At 34.1% G+C, this 14,607-nt stretch overlaps 1 protein-coding gene and 1 pseudogene across 28 annotated transcripts in view; both read right to left on the bottom strand.

Annotated features, from left to right (window-relative positions):
- LOC145249540 (uncharacterized) overlaps positions 1 to 14,607 on the bottom strand; it is a 917,547-nt gene that overhangs the window by 235,702 nt on the left and 667,238 nt on the right. The gene's annotated exons all lie outside the window — the stretch shown is intronic.
- Positions 5,013 to 5,144, bottom strand: LOC145249914 (U2 spliceosomal RNA; annotated as a pseudogene).

Raw genomic sequence — 14,607 nt, 5'->3', positions numbered from 1 at the left:
TTAAATTGCATGTATCCGTTATGGAACGAAGTTCTCCGAAAAAAAAATTTCACTTAATTTCATCAAGTAGGTTTTTTTTTTTTACAGCAAAAAAACAATTTGTTAGGATACCGAGCAAAATGTTCGATTTAACTAGTATTAAAGATGGGAAGGGGTGTCAGCGCTTTAACTGGAGTTATCTCCCTTTGTTATTTTTAAACTTCAAACAATGTTTTTTATAAATCCAAGATGGCCGTCTTAAAAAAAAAAAAAAAAAAAAAAGATGAAATTAAGTGAAATTTTTTCCGGAGAACTTTTTTTCATTTTTTAATGTCTTAGTCAAGTACCTTTTTTTCTATAATCATCTTTAAAATACGAGGAATACGTAAATAACATTGTTTTCGCGTGAAATTCACTGAATTTAATTCAGTATTACGATTTCAGAAATTTTGTTCCAGTAGTGTAGAAGCGCCGAAATATTCTTAACATCGGAGAGGTAACCGGAAGTGAAAATAGTAACATATAAAAATCGTCTATTTTAAAGTAGCACCCGAACAACGCCAAATAGTATAAACACGCCACTGAGAGGAGGGGGGGGGAATTGCCCACGTGACTTAAGTTCATAAAAAGTATACTTAAGCAAAAAAGCATACATAATATTTTTATATTTTTTAACGAGATTAATTATTTGAAACGAATAAAATTATACAAACTTCACGTGTTAAGTCTACTCTAACAATTCAAATCTTGCATTTTATTTTTACTCATTCACGCGAGTTAAACAAAAAACATCGACCGACTTTTAACGAGACAAAAGGTGCTAATACAATGCACTTACTGATCCGCGCTATTTTTTAAATCGTATTTCCAAATTTAATTAAAGTTTTGTTTTTTTATTCAATTGTAAGGTTAATAAGTACAAAAACACCCTCCCCTCCCAATGTTAAGAATGGCTTTTTAAATAATAACGTTATTTCAGCACGGATCAATAAGTGCATGATGAATACAAAAAAAAAACAAAAAAACTGGAGTTAATTTTTACTCCCCACCCGGGGTGGGGAGTAAAAATTAACTCCAGTGGACGGGGTGGGGCCCACCCCGTCCACAAGGACGTGACGGGGTGGGGCCCACCCCGTCCACGAGGACGTAGCTTTTGATGTTTATGAATTTTTGTTACCGCGCTATTTTTAAAGAGTTGTTTCAGGTTAAATTCTAGTCTCACGATATTTTTTTTCTAATTGTTAGGTGGAAGCACAAAATAGTTACAAAACACCCATCTCCTCATGTTAAAGATGGCTTTCAAAATATAAACATTATCTCGCAAGGTAACAGAAGTGCAGAAAGTACCTAAATTTTTATTATATACGTTATTACAGACTTTAAACTTACGGGAATTCGCCTTTTTTTTTTTTTTTTTTTTTAACTTCACAGTGAAGGAAAGAACGAGTAACCATTTCCCCCCCACAAAATGTTCACCGATTAATTTTTCCAAACTAGTTTAGATTTTTTTTTTTTTTTCTGGCCAGAACCCGAGTGTATAGAAGTTCTTGATCATTTTCCTTCATTTTTTGTGGACGTTAATATTTTTAAATCCTTCACGACTGAGACGATTGTTATTCCTTTTCACCACGTTAAAAAAAACAAAAAAAAAAACGACCCTGGTGTATAACTGTCCCGTGAGGAGGAGGTATTGTAAATAGGAACAAGTATTTCCTAAAATTTTTGTCATATTTCATTACCATGTCTGTCTACACGCATCATACGCACTGAACTGGGTGACCATTCTACGTTAAATAAAGCAAAGTACATCTCCCTCCTCACGAAATTATTTTAATATTCAAAATCTCAAAGTAATTTCAGGGGTGTGGATGTGCAATCGCTCGAAAATAAAATAGTTCTTTTAAATAACGCTTTACTTATTTAATTCTAATTAAAATACTGGTACTAGTGCTTAGAGTGATCATCCGGACGTAAATAATAACGTTATTATTTAAAAAAGCCATTCTTAACATGGGGAGGGGGCGGGTGTTTTGTAGCTATTCTATACTTCAACCTTACAATTGAATAAAAAAACAAAATTTGCGTTTGTATTACTGTACACAGATTCGAAAAAGTTGTCAAAAAACAAATATATAACAAATAAATGTTATCAAAGGCAAGATAAGTTACTTTTCTACCTAACTGGATATATTTTTTGCGTTTTTATTCAGTATGTTTATTCAGCTCGAAAAACATGCAGTGTTTACCGATGTATTGGAAAATTCAAAATGGCAGCCGACTCTCTCTCGGAGAGGGTACGTTTGGGAAAAGGTATTATAAATAATAAACTAGACAAAATACTGTTAGAAATTCGCTCAAAATATGTTACCGTGACATAAGTTGACATATATTCGGTTGTTTTCTAACAGTATTTTGTCTAGTTTATTATTTATAATATCTTTTCCCAAACGTACCCTCTCCGAGAGAGAGTCGGCTGCCATTTTGAATTTTCCAATACATCGGTAAACACTGCATGTTTTTCGAGCTGAATAAACATGTTACACTGAATAAAAACACAAAAAATATATCCAGTTAGGTAGAAAAGTAACTTATCTTGCCTTTGATAACATTTATTTGTTATATATTTGTTTTTTTGACAACTTTTTCGAATCTATGTGTACAGTAATACAAACCAATAAATGTTATCAAAGGCAAGATAAGTTACTTTTCTAACTGGATATGGTTTTAGTGTTTGTATTTAATGTAACATGTTTATTCAGCTCGAAAAACATAGTGTTTACCGATGTATTGGAAAATTCAAAATGGCGGCCGACTCTCTTGGAGACGGTAAGTTTGGGAAAAGGAGTTATAAATAATAAACTAGACAAAATACTGTTAGAAATTCGCTCAATATATGTTATCGTGACATAACTTGACATATATTCGATGTTTTTTTAATAGCATTTTGTCTAGTTTATAACACCTTTTCCCAAACTTACCGTGTTAAAGAGAGTCGGCCACCATTTTGAATTTTCGAATACATCGATAAACACTGCATGTTTTTCGAGCTGAATAAACATGTTACATTGAATAAAAAACACAAAAATATATCCAGTTTGGTAGAAAAGTAACTTATCTTGCCTTTGATAACATTTATTTGTTATATATTTGTTTTTTGACAACTTTTTTGAATCTATGTGTACAGTAATACAAACCCGAAATACGATTTAGAAAATAGCGCGGATCACTCTCTGCAGTGCAGACTGTAGAGACTCTGCTGCAGTGCTGCAGTGCTGCACTGCTGCACTAGCACCAAAATACTAATTATAAACATTCAAAAAGGCAAGAAAAAATCGATTTGGGAATTTAAAGTTTAAATTATTAATCCCTAGAGTGAAGATAGTATGGTGATTGAAGTTTCTTGCAACGAACAGAACAGCATAGACAAATCTTATGTTAAGTGGCAAGGATGATCACAGACCTCCCCCTCTCCACTTTTGAATGGCCTTGTGTCTAATTTATTATTATTCCTTCTGAAATAAACACTTTAAAATGTAGTTTGTTTGTTTGTTTTTTTATACAAAATCAACACTTATCAAGACCCATAAGCCACTCGAGGATAAGGGTTAAAGAGTGTACAGTCAATAGGACAATATCATATTAATCGTTAGTAGTGTAAATTTGGTAAGTTGGATTATTTAAGGAGAACAGCTCATCAAGAACTTTTTTACATTGGACTTGAAGACGACCATATTGTGGTCAACTGGAAAACAGGCAAACAAACGGAAAACAGTTCCACAGGTGTTCAATTCTAAGAAAGAAGCTTTGTTCATGGAATCTACGTTTCTGTTCTGACATACTTCAAATAGTCTGCCCTCGGTCAATGAAGTAGAGAAGAAATAATTCAATAATATGAATTAAATATTTATTGGAATCAATGATAAGAGAATAACTAAATCGGTACTTGTGCAGAGAAGGTAACGTAATAACATTTAAGGTAATCTCCAAGATCAGTGCTAGGAAAAAAAAAAAAAAAAAAAAGTTACCGTTTGATTTTTTTTTTTTTTTCGTAATACACAAGAAGTGTTACAATTAAAGTGATTATTTTTTTTTTTAAATAAATATATGGCTTCGTTTTTCGTATCTCCGTGACTTAGTTCCGTTCGGTTTCCTTACACAATCAACACTCAACAGTATCCACTTCCGGTAACTTGATCCCCCCCCCCCCCAGCACTGATCTTGGAGATCCCCCAAAATGTTTACACATTGAACATCGGCTATTCATTTTGCCGTACCTAAAAGCACCAATAAAATAAAATAATAAACTGACAATGTTTTAAATAAGCTCTCTTCACCTGGAAAACGCCGGGTTGACAGAATTATTTTATTTTTTTCGATAAAAGAAAAACTGTCGCTATTAGGACGATATTTTGTAGTCAATAAATGGAGTTTTCAGATTAAAAAAAAAAGGTGCTAATGCACTTACTGATCCGCGCTATTTTTTAAATCGTATTTCCAAGTTTTAAAGTTTTATATGTTTTTTAATTCAATTGTAAGGTTAAAGTACAGAATAGGTACAAAACCCCTCCCCTCCCCATGTTAAGAATGACTTTTTAATTACTAACGTTATTATTTCAGCACGGATCAATAAGTGCATGAGTACCCCCCCCCTAAAAAAAAATGGTTTCTATTGATTTTTTTGTCAATCTTAATTATAATGGCAGCTTCCATATTATGCAGCCGAAATTACCTGAATATTACACACTTATTTAAAAAAACAAAACAAAAAAACAACAACAACAACTTTGTGTTAGGTGAAAATTGCCGCCATCTTGTTTAAATCGAAACGGAAAATTACCTCCCTTTTCAACTATGTCTTACGATCGTTTTCAAATTCTATTTTGTAGTTTCTTTAGTAAATAATTTTCTAACTTATCGATTTTCATAATTTTTGGATATAATCATCTTAAAAATACGAGGAATATGTACCTATTTATTTACTATGCCTCCCCACGGGACAGAGTTAGACACCAGGGTCGTTTTTTAACGTGGAGAAAAGGTACAAAAATAAAAATTGTCTCAGTCGTGAAGGATTTCTCCTCCACTGAAAGAGAACAAGAAGCAACTGCAGCATCTGAAGAACAGATACTACACTTTGATCTTGACCAAAAGGCCAAGGAAGATGTAGACTACGATTTCCAAAATTTCGTCCCACTAGTGTAGGAGCGCTGAAAAACGTATTCAATCAGATTGCCCGCAGTATATTTTTCATTTCTGGCGGTGTCGGCAAACAAATCAGATAAAGTTTGTTATAATAAGAATAAAATATTGTTTGATTTAAATCCACATCGCTCAAAATAGACGAAAAAATATTAAGTTTAAAAATTAAAAAGCGAATAACCCAAGTTTAACAATGAGTCCCCCCCCCCCAAGGAAAAACAAAACAAAAAAAAACGTCAAAATAATATAGATTGTGACGGATTGACGGAATAATGAACAATCCGCACTAACCCTTCTAAATTATTAGGGTAGAGGTGGGGGATTCAATTAATTAATCAGCCATATTCGAAAGGTCGTTGTGACAGACTTTAAAAGATTACATTTCCCATGGCTGCCAATATTGATTAGAAAAACTCCGGTAACGAAAGGCAACAATGCAAAATGAAGTCAGAGTTCCTGAAACTGAAATGGAAACGAAAACAAAACGCGAAAACATTTTTTTTTAAGTTACAAAAATAAACAAATAAAAAGGGTAACTACAACAACAAAAAATAATTAAATAACTACAATGTAAAAAAAAAAGTACTTAAATGCACTTATGTTACTCTTGTGCTAAAATAATATTATTTAGAAAGTCATTCTTAACATGAGGTGAGGGAGGGAGTCTTGAAAGTATCCTGTTCTTACCGAACAATTATATATATGTGTATCGTAAAACTCGAATTTAACTTGAAAATACAATTTCTAAAAATAGCACGGTAACACATGTGCATCATAAGTGGTACTAGTGCAGTGTGTGCAGTGCAGTGGCACTGCACTGCAGTGCACTTATTGATCCGTGCTGAAATAATAACGATATTATTTAAAAAGTCATTCTTAACATGGGGAGGGGAGAGTGTTTTGTAACTATTTCATACTTTAACCTTATAATTGAATAAAAAGAAATCATAAAACTTTAATTAAATTTGGAAATACGATTTAAAAAATTACGCGGATCAGTAAGTGCACTAGCACCTCATAAGTACTTAAAACAATATTTACAAGAAGAAAAAAAAATCATATTTTCACTTTTTCTTTTTTAGGAACCAGAGTCTTATTTTGTATAGTTGCCTTTCGGCGATTGTTACCGAATTTTACCGAGTCAATATTGGTAGCCATCCAATCCATGGGGTATGATCGCTATAAGCACCTTTACCTTCAAAAAATAAATTACACTGGAGACGCCCCCCCCCCTTCTGCTAATGCCTAGTTAGTAGTAGTAGTATGTTGTAGTAGTAATAATAATAATAATAATATACCTTGTAATGTGTAGGGCGAAAGCGAATGCCATACTCCAACGAAATACTTCAAAGAGACACTTAACTTCGATATGCTTTTTTGTCTTCAGTGCTAAGACATTTTCGAAGAAACTCCAAATAATCCAGGTGAAGTAGTGGATTAAATTAAAATAGAAATTATTAATCCGTAGGTGATTGTGGTAAAATCCCGTTTTGTCACCATGTACATATATATATATATATATATATATATATATATATCGCTGCTTCTTGTAAATAATCCAAATAATCCGAGGTAGGAGAAGACAGACTGGAATAGTGAAAACAAAATATTCTTTATATTTTCCCTCCCTATTATCTTTCTATTTATAATAAATGTCAGACTAGATTCGGGGTTCCTTTTTCTTCTTCCTTTTAGACTCGAGAGAAACTCGGATCGCCTACTTTTTTTTTTTTTTTTTTTTTTTTACGTCTAGAAAACAGAGAGAGCAGGTGTCCGTACAAGTAGATAAAAATAACAGAAAGTCTCAGAAGTTTGATGTAATGTGGTCCTGTTCTCTTCGGGGATTGATTGGTTAAACCCGCCTAACAAAGGGAGATAACCTTCTCTTTCAATGCGCCTATAATCATCAGTAGCAGCACAAGTAATCTAATTTTCGAAAGTAGACAACTTCATGCGTGTTTTTATCGCCACTGCGTGACTCACATATTATTTACTCTCAATCGATTGTTAGTATTTGCAAGAATCAGAAAACAAGCAAACATTTGCAAAAGAAAGTCGTTAATAAATAAATCAGACAACAAACGAAACGGTGGGTTAATTTTTGCACTGTGGCCTGTATTTGAAAATCTTACAAAACTAATCGTTGAAAATTGGAAACAATTTTGAAAGGACGCTTCACTAGAACCCAATCGATCATTTAACACAAAAATAAAATAATAGCTTAAAATACCCTCCCAAATTAAATCCTATTTAAAATTACATTTATGAAATTAATCTACCGCAATGCACGTTGGTTTCTTTGTAATTAAAATCTATTTCGGACGATTAAATCTTTTTCAGAGACCCGGTCCTCGGGATTTTCCGTCAATTATGGCTCGGGCTCGACCGGCAATCACCGAATTAATTAAGCCGAGCGGAGCGTGTTCAAATATTAAAACGCAAACGTGACTTTTTTTTTTTTTTTTTTTTTTTTTTGTTTTTGTATAAAAAATGTAATTTTTTTAATTTTTTTTTAGTGAGAGGGTATTTTTTCTGTTTATTTTAACATTTGTGAACAAAAAAATAATTTGTAAATTTCTTTGAAAAAAAAAACAACTTTTCTGTACTTTCACCTAACAATTTACGGTTTTCATAAAATCATTCATTTTTTCTCATATATAAAAAAAAACAAGACAAAAAAAAACGACTTCTATTTAGAAAAAAAAGTTTACTGCCAATTTTCTTAAAAAAAAAAAAAAAAACCTCCTAAAGATGTGAGTTTTCTTAAAAACTTTCACTTAGCAATTTACGGTTAACAAAAAAAATAAAAAACTTTTGTGGATAAAAAAAAAAATTAATAAAAGTATGTAACTTTTCATGAAAAAAAAAATCAGTAAATTTACAGTAGGTTTTTATTTTTATTTTTTATTGCATTTCTATTTTTTCCGGTTTGTTTGTTTTGACATTCGTCTGCGTCTGTTCGGCTTAATTCGGTGACTGTCGGTCGAGCCCGAACCATAATTGACGGAAAATCCCGAGGATCCGGGTCAAATTCTGCTAGAGTACTATCTTAGAGGAATTTGCAAGCATTTAACCGGCGAATAGAAAATAATTTCTAGCTTTAAAATACGTAGCAAATCATCCATGCATGTATTAAAAGATGAAAAGTTTTGGGAGTTTCAAACCGTAACAACAACAAAGAAGTTTGTTTTTTATAATAACGTTATTGTTATTTGTTTATTAAATTGTTTGGAGAAAGTACAACGTACTTTCACAAAACAATTTAATATACAAAAGATACTGTAAAAATCAATTAAAAACGGAGGAAACAGTATTGGGTAACCGAAATTAGAATTTTATAACAATTTGGTGTTATTATTTTATCATGCCGAATTTTTTTTTTTTTTTTTTTTTTAATCACAGAACGCACGCACACAGACACACACAAAAGAAGAAGAAAACTACCGACAGACAGTCACATTTTAAGCGACGATTACTACGGCTACTACCAGCCACTACGCTAGAAAATCAAGCGCAGTGTCAATGGCTACGCAATACTAAAAAAAAAGAAAGGAACATTTTAAATAAATAGAAACGGAATGAAATCGAATATCATTCTCCCCTGCCTTGCCACTATTTTTATTTTTACAACTTTCATAGTTATAATATTCTTAATAACAAAATACAAACACGTGTTTGTGTGATTTTCTTTGTTTCGTTTTATTATTATTTTATTTATTATAATTATTATTTAGGTACTCCTGCAGTATTTTACCCACCGATTTCACGATCTTAGCCGAGCGTTGATCGACATCCGTCGGAAAACGCCGGAACATGGCGAGCGGTACGATACTCTATCAGCCAATCAGGGCGCTTCAAACGAACGCGCAGCAGACGAATAATTTTCATTGAAATTACACACATAGCGTTTCATTTCAGTTATTTTATTGTTCAAAGTAAAAATACACAGCCTTTCATTTCAGCTATTTAATTTAGCGATATAAAAAAAAAAACCGAGAGCTGTTGGAAACATATTTATGCGAATTTATGTGGAGACAAAAATTTGGACACAACCCTTTTGTCTCCATAATAAATCAAATCGCGGAAGGCTACCCGGTTGGGAAGGAGCTTCTTTCCACATCCTCTGAAAACCCTTTGCTCCCTACTTTGCCTCTACAGATAAACAGTAATTGTTGTCCCCCCCCCTACAAACATTACTGAAAAAAAAAACAAAAAAAACATTGTTGTTACTGTTTAATAACGTTTTGTTAAAAACAAACAAACAAAAAACATTGAAGTGTTTATTACTGTTGCTTACCCCCCCCCCCCAAAAAAAAAAGCTATCGGAAAACAAAATGAACCAAAAAAAAAAATATATATTCAACAAAATAAATTTATTTTACTTTAAAAAAACTTACGGTAAGTGTTTGTGATTTATTTTATCCAAATTTTTTGTATTAATTTTATCCATTTTGTTGTGTGTGTGTGTAATATCTTTTCCTTGTAATGTTGTTGCTATTCACATACTTTTAGCGTTCTTGCACCGTAGCTCCGAATTCTCGGCTTTCGTCGGCGTTAACGCCGAAAGCGTTCGTCAACGCTCGGCTAAGATCGTGAAATCGGTGGGTAAAATACTGCAGGAGTACCATTATTTAATTTATTAATCATCGTCTTCTTCTTCTTCTTCTTCTTCTTATTATTATTATTATTTTTTAACTCAAGATTTACTGTTTACTTCCGGTGATAACCGGAAGTAAACAAACCTTGACTCTGTTTGCCGCCGCCTGAGCGCGTGTCAAAGTTTGTCCTTTGTTGTTGCATCCACAAACTATTGATTTGTTTAGTAAGGACACTTCAAAGCAGTACCACCATTCATTGCCAGAAAAAAGCAGAAATGAGAAAAACAAACTGGGCGGAGTGGCGGAAATAAATACATAAAGAAACAAAACAGAATTAATAATCCAAGAAGCCACGACAAAAAATGGGTCACCCCCCCCCCTGCTCGTCATAAATTAAGTAAAATAATTAATAAGAACAGTTAAACTTTCATTCTCAACCGTTGCCAATTTAGGCAATACTATAATAGGTTCTAATAATGGTAAAATAAACAAAATAGTGAATAACAGGATTGAATCAGATTTCGAGAGAAAATGTAACTGTAAAATACCTAACGAATGTCCATTGGGGGGCAATTGCTTGATTTCTGAAATTGTATACAAATGTGAAGTTAAGGTAGAGAATAGTAAAAAGAGTAAACTGAATATTTATTTAAGGACAGATACCGAAACCAAATAAATTTTGCTTAAAAAACGATACTTACTTGTCATGGCGAAAATAGTAATATTACAAAAATTACCAAATAAAAGAGTGGAGATATAACATATGAGAAATATTTGGAATCAAGTCTCCTCTTGCTGTTATTTCAGATGATCTGAAACCATAGCAGCAAGTTTTTGCCTCCCCTCCATCAAGGCTAGAGGTTTTGGTGAAATATCAGATATTTCGTAATTCATATGCAAAACTAGGAAAACAAATGACTATGATCGAAACAAAGGTGCAGTATCTTTCCACCCTAAAGAATACTTTAAAATTATCACCATTGTAAGTTTTTGAGGGTGCTGAAAACGAAAATAACGTTTAAAATTCCAGGAAACGAGTAGTTTCCAAGATATGAAACAAATTATAGTTTTAAAAAGTGGGGGATCACTTTTCTATATAAATTAAACGTGAAATGATCACCCACTTTATAGCCACCTTTGGGGAGGGGTCGTCTGCTATTTTTTAAGGGATGGTGTTTATTTGGTAATTGTGACCTTGTAGACCAACACAAAACCTACCTTAAAAAAACTTATTTACTAAACGTTTTTGGGTGTGCTGAAAACGAATATTGCATTTAAATTTTTCTCAAATAAGTATTTTTCTGGGTTAAGCAGTGTAATTCTTTATGTTATAAGTGGTAGCCATTGTCGTATGCGCATATTTTTAGTTAATATCCGGAAAATATTTATTAGCGGAATATCTAAATGCAATATTTATTTTCAGCACACCTAGGGAAAACAACTTTTTTTAAAGATAAGTTTTATGTTTGTTTACCAACCCACAATAAACACCACCCTTATAAAAAATAACCCCTTCCAAACACATGGTCATAAAGTGGATGCTCAGTTTACGTTAAATCAATATAGAAAAATGATCCCCTACTTTTTGAAACTGATTTCTTCATATCTTGGAAACTATTCATTTCCTGGAATTTTAAATGTTATTTTCGTTTTCAGCACCCCCAAAAACCTAGTGGTGATTTTAAAGTATTTTTTTGGAGGTGGAAAGATACTGCACATTTACCAAAACATTTTATGGCTGTAAAAAAAAGTGCCAAAAGTAGGCTCTGGATGATGCCCTTAATGTGCGACCTTAGGGGGAAATATCACATAACTCACTACACAATTCAGGTCATTACATTTCCAACGAACCCTCATTTGTTAAATCCTGATCATTAGTCGTTGAGATTTGGAACTTATAAAATTGCCAAAAAAGGTGGGTAATCTCCAAAAATACCGTTAGGGCTTACAACATGGCCGCCAGAAGAGTCACGTGATCCGGTTGATCCAAAACATGAATCGTGCAAATGGAAAACGCAGCCTTGAACACTGTTTTAAAAAACAAACAAACTGTGATTGTTTCTCAACAAAAAATTAAATGACCGTTCTAAATAAATTATTTATTATTATGATATTGAAAAACTGTTTTTGTACTTAATTATTATGCTTGTTTGTCAAAGTTTGCTTTAAATTTGCGTTTTCCGGTTTCGTAATACGGCGATTCATGTTTTGGATCAACCGGATCACGTGACTCTTCTGGCGGCCATGTTGTAAGCCCTAACGGTACTTTTGGAGATTACCAAAAGGTGGTGTGTGTGTGTGTGTATAAGTTATGAAAATATATATGACAATTAAGCTACACAGAATATTCTGTGTTTCATCCTCATGAGAATTCATCAGGCTTATGAGGATGAAACACGGATTAATATGTGTAGCTTAATTGCCATATATATTTTCATAACTTACTACCTAGCTCTACTCATGTATTGAGCACTGTTGAATACTATAAGTTTACGCATAATGAAAATTTACGCATAGATGATGTTGAAGCATTTCTCCTAACAATCACCCCGGACATCTTAGCACTAAGCGAGACTAACCTAAACTTCTCCATCCCCTCTAATTACTTTAACATGACTGGATATGTTTCACTCTGCCGTAAGGACTCTGAGAGACATATGCACGGACTTGGAGTCTATATTCGTAATACCCTATCCCTGACTAGAGAAAAAAACCTAGATTCAGACGATTAAGCCTTTATGTGCTTTAGACTTAACATGCAACATAACATTAGCTACTTTTATTTTCTCTACCACTCTCCCTCGACCCAGGACTGCACCATAATAAACAAAGTCTCTGACAGCATAGATACAGCACTCTCTCGACACTAGTGCACAAGTACATGTATTTGGTAACTTCAATGTCTACCACAGAAACTGGCTTGGATTCTCAACTTACACAGACGCAGCTGGTAGCACAATGCATAGCCTCTATGTCTCACTTCCTATCACAGATGGTGACGTTTCCAACCTGTTTCCCAGACCAGCAAGAACAACACGCTTCACTTCTTGATCTGTTTCTGACCACAGTTTCCGATAATTGTATAACAAATGCCCATAACCCACTTAGGAACGCTGATCATGCAGTGATAATGGTCGAAATCGCCCTAAACTCTAGAGCCAAAACTGAAGAGCCATTGCTCAAAACAACGAGATATAAAAAGGCTGACTGGGAAACCATCGGGGATCTCATCAGAGATGCCCCATGGGCAAATATCTTTTCACTTCCTACTGAACAGTGTGGAAATGAGACCACTGAATGGTCCAAAACGGCAATTGAAACACATGATCCCACGCGGAAATTTTATAACAAGCAACACTCTCCCCAATGGTTTACTTCTACTTGTGCAACTGCCATTGTGCAAAGGCAGCTTGCGTACCACAGATTTAACCGACATAAGTCCAGTTCAAACAGACAGAAGTATATAGAAGCTAGAAGTAACTGTTAGAAAGAAATAGCAACAGCTAAGAGAGAATTTACTGAAACCACCAAAAAATGCATCGAAGCACAAAGATTAGGAACCCATGACTTCAGGAGAATCTACAACAGAATAGTAAATAATGGGTAATCAACAATTCTTCCACTAACCAACAATCATGAGGTTGTTTGCTCAGCAACCGAGAAGGCTAACATGCTTGCCAGTCAGTTTGCCTCAAACTCCATACTGGACACTGCTAACCACTCCCTCCCTGACTTTCCTTTGCGAACAGACACCACACTAGACGATCTGAAAATCACCCCATCATAGGTGCATGCTATCATAAAAAACCATGACACTTCAAAAGTATGTGGACCAGATATCATCCTGACTGTGCTATTAAAAAAATGCTCCGCTGAAGTAGCTCCAGTTCTCTCCAAACTTTACAACAAATGCCTTAATGAATCTTGCTTTCCGGACTGCTGGAAAACTGCTTCTGTGGTATCAGTTTTCAAGAATTCTGGCGAAAGAACCAACCCATTAAATTATCACCCCATTAGCCTCCTCCCACTTTTCGCCAAAATATTTGAGTCCATAATTAACCAAGCTCTATTCCATCACCTTACAGATGCTAAACTTCTGACTGACCAACAATATAGATTTAGGCAAGCCCGTTCCACAGCAGATATCCTAACTGTAATCTCTGAACGTATATACCATTCACTGGACAAAGCAGGGGAGGGTAGAGCTAGATATATCTAAGGCTTTTGACAGGGTATGGCATGAAGGTCTTCTCAGGAAAATCAGATCATACGGTATCACTGGAGGAATACTAAGCATAATTAAATCCTTCTTAGATAAGAGAACAACCCAGGTTCTCCTCGACGCTCACGCATCTGAACAATATGATATAAATGCGGGAGGGCCTCAGGGGTCTATCCTTGGACCTCTATTATTCCTAATATTCATAAATGACCTCTCCGACAAAATTGCCTCTGAGATGGGTATATATGCTGATGACATCACACTCTATAACAGGCATGACAGGAAAAAAAATGAACACATATGAAATGGCAGAAACACTGGAGGATGACCTCCAATCTGTAGTGGAATGGGGACAAAAATGGATGGTCACATTCAATGCTGCCAAGACTAAACTTGTTTCCTTCAATAATTACAAGAAACCTTGTCTACCACCAATAGCAATGGCCAAAGATTCATTATCTGAAAGTACTTCTTTTAAACTCCTCGGCCTAACATTCACAGGAAACAGGAGTTGGAACAATTACATTGAGAGCATTGCCAGAACTTCTGCGAAGAAGGTAGGCTCTCTCTACTGTGCTATAAAGCTGCTAATACCCGAAAGTATCCTGT

This window comes from Euprymna scolopes, chromosome 28, assembly GCF_053919585.1.
Source record: "Euprymna scolopes isolate OS-2025 chromosome 28, ASM5391958v1, whole genome shotgun sequence".
NCBI lineage: Eukaryota > Metazoa > Mollusca > Cephalopoda > Sepiida > Sepiolidae > Euprymna > Euprymna scolopes.
This window is presented reverse-complemented; position numbering and strand designations above follow the sequence as displayed.